This window comes from Euprymna scolopes, chromosome 12, assembly GCF_053919585.1.
Source record: "Euprymna scolopes isolate OS-2025 chromosome 12, ASM5391958v1, whole genome shotgun sequence".
NCBI classification, from domain to species: domain Eukaryota; kingdom Metazoa; phylum Mollusca; class Cephalopoda; order Sepiida; family Sepiolidae; genus Euprymna; species Euprymna scolopes.
Genome location: NC_136493.1, coordinates 23,952,272 through 23,965,388, shown reverse-complemented (window position 1 = coordinate 23,965,388; position 13,117 = coordinate 23,952,272). Strand labels below are relative to the sequence as shown.

Below are 13,117 nucleotides of genomic sequence, written 5' to 3'. Positions count from 1 at the left end.
ATATAAAAGAAAGAAAATAATCGTATATATATATATATATATATATATATGAGAAAGAAAATAAACGTATATATATATATATATATATATATATATATATATATATATATATATATATATATATATATATATATATGAGAAAGAAAAGTAACGTATATATATATATAAACAACAGGCTCCTTCAGTCCTTGACAGACTATGGATACTCACGAAAAAGTGCCTGTGTCTGAATTTTTTGTGCCAGAAGATGCGCAATCTCCAACCACATCTCTCCTGAGTCGACATTATTAAATACCAGTGGTAAGTGAAGTGTATGTTCAGGACAACTGGAAACAAATGCCGAGATAAGCAGAGAGCACATACAGCGCCTAAAATTCCCAAATGGTCACCCATTGGGTACTAACTAAGTTCAACATTGCTTAACTTCGGTGATCTGATGAGAACCGGTGTGTCAACGCGATTATGCTGTACATAATATATATATATATATTTTTTTTTTTACACAGTGATCACCACTTATCAAGGCCCGGAAGTCACTCAGGGATAAGGGTTATTGCAAGTACATTACGTTAGTGTGAAGATTTGATGAAGTGTTTAATTAAGGGGGCGGTTCATTAGGAATTTGTTAACGTTGGACTTGAACACATCCAAGTTGTAGTCTAGTGGGAAGCAGGCAGATGGAACAGAGTTTCACAGGCGTGCAGTTCTAAGAAAGAAGCTTTGTTCATGGAATTCACGTTTTGATTTAGGCACAGATATAGAGTGGGGAAATTTTTCACAGTGGATTCAGCTAGACGGGTGTTTTTCGTGAAAGATTGGCGAGGGGGGGGGACCAGAGATTGGAGTTCAGACGAGCACCTGCCATGGAAATAACGATAAAACAAGGATAGGCTCGCAACGTCTCTTCTGTGGGAGAGAGGTTGCAGGGTAGAGAAAAGGGCATCCCCCACTAAGCCACAAAGTCTATTTTGTACTCTGTCAAGGCAGGATAGGCTGTTTTTAGCAGCTCCTGCCCAGATATGGCAGCAGTATTCCATCCTTGGACGTACTTGGCTTTTATATAGATAGAGAATTGCATCAGTAGTGAGATATCTTCTGGAGTGGTAGAAGGATCCCACCATCTTTCCAGCGACCTTGGCAACAGACTTGATGTACGTGTTCCATTTCAGATCAGGAGTAAAGGTCAAACCCAGAAGCTTGTCAAAACACGGGGCCTCACCCAGATGAGAGCCATCCATCCCAATTGATGTCAGATGGGGATCAGAGAGTTGATGATGTAAGGATAGGAGTTTGGTTTTGGATGCATTAAAGGTAACCAACCACGTCTTCCCGCACTGAACCACGCACTCGAGGTCAGAGGAGAGAGAATCAGAGAGAACTTTGTCATTTACAGCCTTTGATGTGTTGCCGTAGATTATCGTGTCATCAGCATAGATGTCAACGAATGATTTAAATATATGTTTAGGGAGGTCATTGATGTAGATCAGGAAAAGAGTTGGGCCCAGGATTGACCCCTGAGGGACTCCAGCATTTATATTGCAGGCCTCCGATTTTTGTCCATCTACCACTACTTTTATGAGCCTATCGGAGAGAAATGATTTAATGATTGAGAAAACATTTCCAGTTATACCATAGCTGGAAATCTTGTGAAGTAGACCCTTATGCCATACCTTGTCGAAGGCCTTTGATATGTCAAGAGCAATTGCCCTAGAAAGGAAGCCTTTGTTAAGAGATTCACTAATTCTGTGGGATATAACCGTCAGCACATCTGCGGTAGATCTTGCAAAGTGGAAACCATATTGTGTGTCACTAAGAAGGTTGTTCCTGCTGAGGTGGTTGACTATTTCTCTATTTAATATGGATTCCAGCAACTTACTCATAACACACAGGAGACTTATTGGTCTGTACTGAGAGGGAGATGACTTATCACCTGAATTCTTAAATACAGGGCAAACTGATGAGGTCTTCCAGGGAGTCGGAAAGCACTTCTCCTTAAGGCAGCGCTTAAATAGTTTCGTAAGTATGGGAGCGAGTTCTGGTTGAAGCTTTTTTAACACTATAATTGGGATGCAATCAGGGTCAGTTGCTTTACTGGAATCAAGGTTCTTGATTAGATTGGCGACCTCATGCACGGATATTTGTATGTTACCTAGCTTGTTCTGTGTTATAGGAGGAAATATGGGGAGTTGATGGCCTTCGTCGCATAGGGTAGAATTAGTTGCAAAGTTCCTTGCAAATAGTTTGGCCTTGTCTGACGCTGACGAGATGACCTCTGATCCATTGATAATGGTTGGGATAGAACGCACACTTCTGTTCAGGATCCTATTTGTTATTTGTCAAAACTGGTGGGAATCAAGCTGCTGATCAGCTACCTTGGATTTAACAGACTGGGCATATAGCTCTCTTGCATTTTTTATTATTCTTTTACAGTGGTTGCTGGCAGTCCTAAAAGCAGCTTTAGTCTCAGTGCATCTATTACGTTGGTAGCTATGGAAAAAGTGATTTCTGTGCGCGATAGCAGCAGCACATTCTGGGGAGAACCATGGCTGGCTGTTAGGTTTTTGTTGGAATTTTTTAGATGGTATGAATTAGTCTATGCCTACAATTAACCATTCGGACAGATCTGATACTATAGAGGACACATCCTTTTTAAACATGGAGTGCAGAGGTAAATCAGATATGAATGTACGGAAGCTATCCCAGTCAACCAAAGAGTATCGGTATACAGTATGGTGGAGGGGTATGTCTGGGGATTTATTACATTAATAATAATAATATATATATATATATATATATATATATATATATATATATATATAGTTATTGTCTTTTGTATAGAGTGACGCTAATTAGTTAATATGTTTAATTTTTTTTCAGCACGATTGTAATCTGTAGAGAACGAAGACAATCAGTTAATATGTTTAATTTTGTTGTTTTTAGAGACACCAATCGGTTAATATGTTTAATTTTTTTCAACACAATCGGTTTATATGTTTTATTTTGTTTGTTCTTTTTCAGCACGATTGTAATCTATTTAGGGCGACAACAACTGGTTAATTTAGTAAGGTTTTTAGCATGATTTTCTTCTGTAAAGAGCGCGCCATATTGTATAATTTCTGGAATGTTCATTTATTTATTTTAAAAGTGGATTCCAGAATATGCGAATAGTCAGGTATCAGCCAATCAAAATGGGCGGAATTTGAGAAGGGAGAATTTATTATTTTTGAATCGGGAAATGGAAAGATTATGTTATGTGTATGTATATAATAACCAGCACAATATCGTAGAAAAATATAGAATTTAGTCTGGCCTCAACTGGTAGTGGTGGGAGCACTAAATACTGAGAAAGAAAAATAAGAACTTCTTTTATAGATGTGGCGATTGTGATGATGTTGCTTATCGGATGTAATGTAGCATTTTATTATCACGAGTGAATGTGGCAGAAATAGGGGTCATAAGCTACATAAGACGTGGCTACCAAGTTAAAGGTCTTCAAGAGTGATTCATGAATTGTACATGGCTATTAAAAGTGCTCAATAAAAGAAGAGCAAGATATATTTTTATTAATATAAACAAATTTAAAAGTTTACCAGTAATCAAGCCTTTAATTTGATTTGAGAACTAGTTTATTCTGTAGAAAACAACTATTTATTAAGTTGAGAACTTCTGGTTTTTACTATTATTTGTCCGAAATAGTAGCATGTAAATTTATGTTATATATATATATATATATATATATATATATATATATATATATATATATATATATATATATATATATATATATATATATATATATAACTACTTAATTTACTCACATATTTACTTCAAAAGTGCTCAATATGTAGGTAGAGCTAGTTAGTGAGTTATAAAATGATAGGAAGGGCGCGGTGGATACTAGAAAGCTGATTAGCTAACTAAAATCTCAGTAGAAGATGCACATATAAAAACAACAAACAACTACAAAATTCGCGCATAAGCCTGAAGAGTCCTAGAGTGGATGAAACGCGGAATATTCAGTGTAGCTTAACCACCATATATATTTTATAACTCACTATATATATATATATATATATATATATATATATATATATATTAGTGATGGGACGTTTCTAATATTTTTCTTGATTTCAATACAATTATCGATTCCTTACTAAATTTCCGATTCCGATTCGATTACCGATCCCGATTCTTTATGCATCTCTAAATATTTACCTATAAAGTTGTTATTTTCTTTCGAGTGCGGTAAAAACACGTTAAATGTAAAGATGTTTTCTCAAATGTAAAAAACATATTTGTGGTGGACGTATTTTATAAATTTTAGTTTAAAATCAATGAATATTTATTATTCATCATTACTACCAACAGTGGAAGATTTTCTTTTAAACAAAATCCATTAAAAAAAAAAGCTAATTAAAGAATCGTTTTTAGCATCGGAAAATATACACAATTTTTTCCGATTCCGATACTAAAAATTCTGATTTTTCTGATTCCCGATTGATCATTCCAACACACACACACACACACACACACACACACACACACACACACACACACACACACACACACACACACACACATATATATACTTCAGTATAGTTTTTATTTAACAATCAGTTGTTATGGAAACGTGAGATTGTAAGGTTTACAGAATATTACTGGCAGTAATATTCTATAAGTTATCCCATCTAAACAAGAATTGCTCGATATGCAAGATAGAGCAAATAAATTAAATTGTAATTCAATGAATTTCAAAAAACTCTCATTGAAATGAATTTCATATCAAATAATTTTTATTATTCTCAGCAAGACAAAGAATGCTTTAGAAAGTTAATCTCATCAGAGGAGAGAAAATATTAGCAAATATTTATAAGGTATGCACCCTATTTGCTAAAGTCACAAAGACTAAAGACTTTAGCAAATAGGGTGCATACCTTATAAATATTTGCTATATATATATATATATATATATATTGGAAGATTGAAATGGTACTTGTGCGAGCCCTTTCTAGTCTCACACGAAAAACACGCTTTCACATCTCAAGCCATATTTCTTGTCATATACACACAGAAACATATGCGCACACGTACACACACGTAGATATATTCATGTTCGCGTATCATACACTCACATTCATGTGCATACACATACACGCTAACGTACACACATGTACGCACACATATGCACACACGTACGCACACATGGACAATGTCACTTCCCCTTTTAAAGGAAATCCACACATGCACAAAAGACCACCGGAAACAACTATAAAAGCAAGAGACAAGCTGTTTCCTACTTTTTCTGACTCGCCTTCCGAGCCAAGTGGTCGGCGGACCAATCGCCGCCCTTGCGTCGCACGTGCGCCCACGCGCCTCACGACACCTGCTACTATGTGGGGCAAAAGCTAACAGACAGTACGTACACTTTATACGCTTTCTCTCTCTCCATGAACTGGATTGACTTTCTCATTCTTTTTTCCCCTTTTGCTTTGGTCAATCAACCAGACAACTCGTATCTACAACTTGTGCCTCAGAAAACCTCTGCGTAGCTGACTGCTAACATGGCGCACAGCTTAACTGATGTCAACCCTCTCTCTCTTTCTCTTTCTACATGCCGGACGGACATTTCTCGTTCCACTACATCACACACTTCTCTTTCCACGCGCGAACAAACGATGGTGACCCGAACGTGAGATGAACACGCATTTCTTTCTATACCACCAGTCCTGCAACATACTTAGTACATTAAAGTAGCGTTTAATAAAGTGCTATCAGCTGTTTGGGGGAAAATCTTTTGAAGTGAGACACTCCATATTATATTTACCTATCTTTGCATTATAAAGTGCTATCAGCTGTTTACCTATCTTTGCATTATACTTTACACTCTGTTATAAATATATTTATCTCACTCTATACAAATTGGGAATATTCAATCAATCATTAATTAATGATCTCTCGATAGCATAACTAATTCATTTCAACTTAACAAAAATCTCATTAAAAAAACTGTCCCATCGATTTTATCGCAAAACATTTTTTTTTCAATATCGTTAAGAGAAAAACAAAAAAATGGGGGTTGTTGTTCCATAATCGAAACAAAGATAAAAGCAAAAACACTCCCGGGCAATGCCGAGCGAATAGAACTAATCTATTTTATTATTTTTGGTCAAATTTTTAAATATAACTTTCAAGAGATTGGTTTTCTTCTTTTCTGTAATCTTTCATTTTTTTTTTCTCATCTATCTTTTTAGGCATTTTTACTAAACTTCTTCTCCAGACGTGAAATAAGTTTGTCTAACCCATCATCTGTTTTCAGAGTGCCAGCATCCACTCCATCAAACCACTTGCTCTCTTGGATTTGATCCATCTTCTGCTAAAGACAACGCCATGGCGAATCCTCGTTTCCTCATGTCAGTTTTTGTCATTTCCTTCCAGGTTAACAATTCCTGTCTGTATATCTCATAATCTTTTAAATCTTTCTTTTTTTAATTTGAGAGTGATAGATACAAGAGTCATTGCTTTTTTTTTTTCCCTTTGAGTCCAAACTTTTGGTTCAAAACAAGTGTTGGGGCAGTTAATCAGAATCGGAATCGGGAATTGAAAACATCGTAACTTCCGGGGATATCAGAATCGGAAAATGTTGTGCCTGTTTTCCGATGCCCAAAACGATTCTTTTTATTGTTTTTATTTATTTGTTTTTATTTAAAACTTTATTTTTCCACAGCTTGTTTTAATGATGAAATGGTAAATAACCATTGATTTTAAACTATCAGTAAAATTAAAATCTACAAGTATCACCCAAAATGTATTTGTACGTTTAAGACAATATATGCATATTTTACATGGGTTTTCGCAAGAATTCGACTCCTCCCTCCTCCTTCAATAAAAATAACTTTATATTTAGAAATTTAAATAGAATCGGAATCGGTAATTGTATTGCAATCGAAAATTTAGAACAGATTCGGTAATTGTATCGGAATCGGGAAAAATATTAAAATCGTTCCATCATTAGTTTAAACTGGATCATAGAAGCAAGTTTTAAAGATATTTGACTCATATTTTTTCTTTCAAAGGGAATATTAGCTGACTAGACTTTTCAGCGCTTTAACGGTTTTTGTACAGTACTTGGGTATGACAATTTTCATCTTTAAAAAACTGTAAAGAAGGCCAGAAAACCATTTTTACCATCGGTTTCAAGCCTAACATAAATGGAACCAGTTAATGGTAAATAATGTTAGGTTCTCGTCAGCCATTATTTTCTTTGCTTTTGTATAAGCTGTATCGCTTGGAGAAGTCTCTAGTTACCGGCAACTAGCTGACCGAAATATGCTCATGACTGTGTAGCAACATATTACTACTTATGTAAAAAGAAAGTACAGAGTATACCCTGCTCTATTTCGGTATTGAGCACTCTTGTGTTAACTTTATTAAACTTCATTGGTTACTTAACCTCTGGAAAACAATAACCCCAGATTATATATATACATGCATGTTTTTTTTTTTTACATAGGCATCACCACTTATCAAGGCCAAGAGCCCACTCGAGGATAAGGGTTAAAGAGTGTACAGTAGAAATTGGACTATAGTAATCGTTAGTAATGGAAATTCTGTAAATTTGTTAAGTGGAACGGCTCATCAAGAACTTGTTTACGTTAGACTTGAAGACAATCAGATTGTAGTCAGCTGGAAAGCAGGAAAACGGAAGAAAATTCCACAGGCGTGCAGTTCTAATAAAAAAGCTTTGTTCATGGAATCTACGTTTAGGTTTAGGCACAGATAAAGAGTGGGGGGAAATATTGATAGGGTTTTCAGCTAGATGAGTGTTTCTTGTGAAAGTTTGACGAAGGGGACCCATAGACTGAAGCTCAGTCGAACACTTTCCATGAAAATAACGATACAGCAGAGACAAACTCGCAACATCTCTTCTGTGAGATAGAGGTTGCAGGGAAGAGAAAAGGACATCTCTTACGGGGCTACAAAGTCTATTTTGAACTCTATCAAGGCAGGACAAGTCTTTTATAGCAGCTCCTGCCCAGATGTGGCAACAGTACTCCATCCTTGGGCGTACCTGACTCTTATATAGATAGAGAATTGCATCAGCAGTGAGATATCTACTGGATCGATAGAAGGATTCCCCCATTTTTCCAGCGGCCTTAGCAACAGATTTGATGTACGTGTTCCATTTAAGATCAGGAGTAAAGGTCAAGCCCAGAAGCTTGTCAAAACTTGAGACCTCCTCAAGACGAGAACCATTCATTTCAACTGATGACAGATGTGGACCAGAACGTTGATGATGTAAAGAGAGAAGCTTGGTTTTAGATGCATTAAAAGTAACCAGCCACTCCTTCCCCCATTGTTGTACCACGTGCTCAAGATCAGAGGAGAGAGAATTGGAGAGAACTTAGTCGTTTACTGTCTTAGATGTGCTACCATAAATGGTAGTATCATCAGCATAAATGTCTACAAATGATGTATGTATACATATACATATATACATACATGTGTGTGTGTGTGTGTGTGTGTGCTTAGCTTGCAAATATTTTTCATTTAACCAAACATTGTTAAAAATAACGAAATTATGCTGGTTAATTATATGTTTTTATTATTGTTTCAAACGTGTAAAATAATATTTTATGTGTTATAATAATAATAATAATAATAATAATAATAATAATAATAATAATAATAATAATAATAATAATAATAAAACCCAACAAAATGAATGATCCATTTGTATCACGAACGTTTTCGATTCTTGGATGGATTATCATCAGGTAAAAACGCAAATAAAATTTTAAAAAAAGTAGAAGAAAAGAGAATTTCAAAAGGTAGCTGAGAAACGGGCACGTGAAGTCAGACAGACCGTTTTCACACTATCCCGGGAAGAGGCGTTAACAATTTAAATTCTGCGATGCCAGAAGAAAGAAAGAAGCGATAGATATTTCCTAACCTTTATTTTGCATGGAATATACAATAAGATAAAGTTTTGCAAATTTTTGATATCCGGATGCATGGTCATTAGAGAGAAATGCGCATAAATGCTCACGAGTGATTAAAAACTCCCGACTGTAGGAAAGGCACGTAACTAGATAATAAAACGTGGAGAAAGGATATAAAATATAATTTTATTTCCCGGGAGACCAATAGTAAAATCGACGACAATTTAATTACTTCTCTGCAAACTATTAAAACTATGGTTAAATTTAATTGGAGTTTAATGCATAATATCAATAACAAAAATTAAAAAAAAAATAGGTTTGTACATACAGGATCTTCAAAATCTCATCTATTTCCAAATTTTAATAACATCCAAAATGCATTCATGTCATCGTCGTCAACAACAACAACAACAACAACAATAGCAGCAGCAAGAAGAAGAAGAAGAAGAAGAAGAAGAAGAAGAAGAAGAAGAAGAAGAAGAAGAAGAAGTACCCATGGAAATTTCACGGTAATTAAAAACATCAACCCTCACATAAACAAACACCTTCTCATCTTAAAACTGCACGCCTGTGGAACTGTCTTCCGTTTACCTGCTTTCCAGCTGACTACAATATGGTCGTCTTCAAGTCCAACGTAGACAAATTCTTGATGAGCCGTTCCCCTAAAGTAATCCAATTTACCCAATTTACAGTTGTAAGCCATGTTTACTTTCAAAACAGTTTCCGATGGTTAGTTGTTCTACACAAGTCCTAGAGGTGACTGGTTCTCAGTAGATAGTTCTTGAATTGGAAGCCTCACAGCAAAAGATTCTTCCCGTGTTGACACACACAAGAAAAACCAAAACAAAAAAACAAACAAACAAACAAAAAAAAAAAAACAAAAAACATGCGAAGCTACTAGAGGAAAAGGTTTAGTTTTTATGGAGCAATTCTGGTTTCTGATTGGTTGGTAGCGGAACGTGAATTAATTTGATTTGTCCGTTCCTAGCAGCATCGTTTATAAATAGAATCTCCCAACATTATAACCTAAAAATATTGCAACACTCTTTAACCTTTATCCTCGAGTGGCCTCTTGGCCTTGATAAGTGATGACTCCTATGTAGAAAAAAAAAAACAAACAACCTCCCCCCAAAAAAAATAACATAAGCAAACAATTAGAATGAGGCTGTCCTTCAATAAAATAATCATAGGAATATTAGTTCGGATCAGACCGTGAATGAAAACAAACTTTCTTGTAGACAAATATGGAGAACTACTTGAGATTACTACAAGAAATAGAACCACAGTGAAATATCTATGGATGCTAATTTTATTAAAGTGACTTGTAAAGCAGTAAAAATTATGTCACTGTCTTTTCTACATAATCTGATAAATTGTCATGTAACGTAATAAATTGTCATGTAACGTAATAAATTGTCATGTAACGTAATAAGAGTTGATAGAAACATGTTACATCGCAACTTTTTGCAAATTTTTCATAGTGGTCAGAAAATGGGGGTTAACTTGCAATGAGATTTAATGATGGAATAAAGCAATGAGTAGCATGGGCGCTTCTACAGAATTGGGACAAGATTTTGTAGTCGATTAATGGAGTTTTCAGTTAAAAAAAACAATGGTTTCCAATTAAACCAACGTTTCTATCGAACTCACACCCTTGACGTTAATCTCGCGTTGCCTACGCAATGTTCCAACATTTCAAAATACAACCACTGAGGTACAACGTGCGGCACTTTATTCTTATTTCTCCAACTTTACAACGTGGAGAGAAAGAAGAAAAGGGGGAAAAAAGAAAGAAAACAACATACTGAAGATGGAGTTTAGCTCCGAAATATATTTATGTTATAAATTTCAAACAAGTAAAATATTTGTTTATTTTCCTTATATTACGTTGTGATTTGGTTTTCAAGCGCACTTGATGCGCATTTTATTTTATTCAAATAAAATCAACTCACACCCATGATGTTAATTTTTTTTGTCAATTCTAATAAATTACAATGGCAGCTTCCAAATTATGCAGTCGAAACTACCTTAATATTACTGAATTATTAAACAAAACAACTTTATTCGTGTTAGCAGGTGAAAAATTGCCGCCATCTTGTTTTAGTCAAAACGGGAAAATCACCTCCATTTTGAACTCCACTGTGTCTTATGATTATTTTCATCAAATTCTATCTTTTTAATTTTCTTTAATAAATAATTTTTTACCTTATCGATTTTCGTAATTTTTGGATATAATCATCTTAAAAATACGAGGAATACGTAGATACTATTATTTTCATGTAAAATTCAGTTTTACGATTGCCGAAATTTCGTCTCAATAGTGTAGAAGCGCTGTTGTATGATTGGTTGGATTTGGTTAAAGAATAAAAAGGGTTAGGGGTTTGGATGATTATATGGCAACACTTGAAATATTTTTCATAAAATAATTTTTTAAAAAAATTTTATTATGAAATTGAATGTCTGAATTTGTTAAAGATGTTTTTATTATTATTATTATCAATATCAAAGTTATTTGAATTCCGAACCACGTCTTTAGTGTTATCGTTGTTATAGATATTGATTGTTGGAATTTTTGTTAGATGATTTTTGATTGTTCATTATTCAAATTATTCTGGCTTTACTCTTATTTTTGATCGCTATCTTGAAAATGGATATTGCTTGTCTGATTTGCAGAATTTATATTCAATAGGATATTGGGATAGTATTCAGGATTGACATTACTCTTTAAAAGAGTGATATCGACTCTTGATACTGTAAAGAATATGTTTTTTTTTTTTTTTTTTTTTTTTTTTTACACAGTGATCACCACTTATCAAGGCCCGGAAGCCACTCAGGGATAAGGGTTATTGCAAGTACATTAAGTTAGTGAGGAGATTTGCTGAAGTGTTTACTTAAGGGGGCGGTTCATTAGGAATTTGTTAACATTGGACTTGAACACATCCAAGTTGTAGTCCGGAGGGAAGCAGGCAGACGGAACAGAGTTCCACAGGCGTGCAGTTCTAAGAAAGAAGCTTTGTTCATGGAATCCGCGTTTTGATTTAGGCACAGATATAGAGTGGGGGAAATTTTTCACAGTGGATTCAGCTAGACGGGTGTTTTTCGTGAAAGATTGGCGAGGGGGGACCAGAGATTGGAGTTCAGACGAGCATCTGCCATGGAAATAACGATAAAACAAGGACAGGCTCGCAACGTCTCTTCTGTGGGAGAGAGGTTGCAGGGTAGAGAAAAGGGCATCCTCCACTAAGCCACGAAGTCTATTTTGTACTCTGTCAAGGCAGGATAGGCTGTTTTTAGCAGCTCCTGCCCAGATATGGCAACAGTATTCCATCCTTGGACGTACTTGGCTTGTTTGCAAAGATCTGGTAAATGGACTTTTAAAATGCAATACCTCCACACAATGAATAATGATTGGGGAATGAAAACATTTCGTCTTTGACTTTGAATAAAAACAATTCAAACTTAGACAGACGTTGTTGAGAGTGCCCCCCCTTTAAATTCCATAGTTTTCATATTTTTTTGTTGTTTACTTTTTTTCTGTTAATATCATCGATTACAGACTTAAGTTTCAGATTATAAAAAAAATAAATTTTTATAACTTTTCACGTGGGGGTTCAGTTTTCAATTATGACGTTGTATTAGACTGAGCACGAACTTTATGACCATGATAAAAAAAATGATAACTCTCCCTGATGTGACTGGAAGGTAGGGGTTAGAATGGAGGGGTTAAAAAAAGAAAGATTTCTTTAACACCCCCCTTCTCTGTGTCTCATCTATGTGTGTAGCTATTTATTCCTCGTGGTCAGAAAGTTCGTGTTCAATTTAGTACAACGTTATAATAAAATTATTTTTTTTAATTTTTTATTTTTATATTTACTTTTGAAATCAAGTAAAAAAAAATGAAATTGTTAATTGATTAAATAATTCACAATAAGAAAAAGATTTTTTATTGTGCAGAGAACAGAGTTAGACACAAGGTCGGTTTTTAATGTAGGAAATTTTTTTTTTTTTAAATATATTTAGTTGGTGCAAATATAATGTCATTTTTGACGTGTATATATTTGATAAAAACGACATTATTTTTGCACCAACTAAATATATTTATAAAATAAAATAGATAAGAAAAAATAATAAGCTAAAACGTAATCAGAAAGTCCATGTGTATTCCGATGATATATAAA

At 34.7% G+C, this 13,117-nt stretch overlaps 1 pseudogene; it reads right to left on the bottom strand.

Annotated features, from left to right (window-relative positions):
* Positions 1-356: 356 nt before the first annotated feature.
* Positions 357-473, bottom strand: LOC145291856 (5S ribosomal RNA; annotated as a pseudogene).
* Positions 474-13,117: the final 12,644 nt, after the last annotated feature.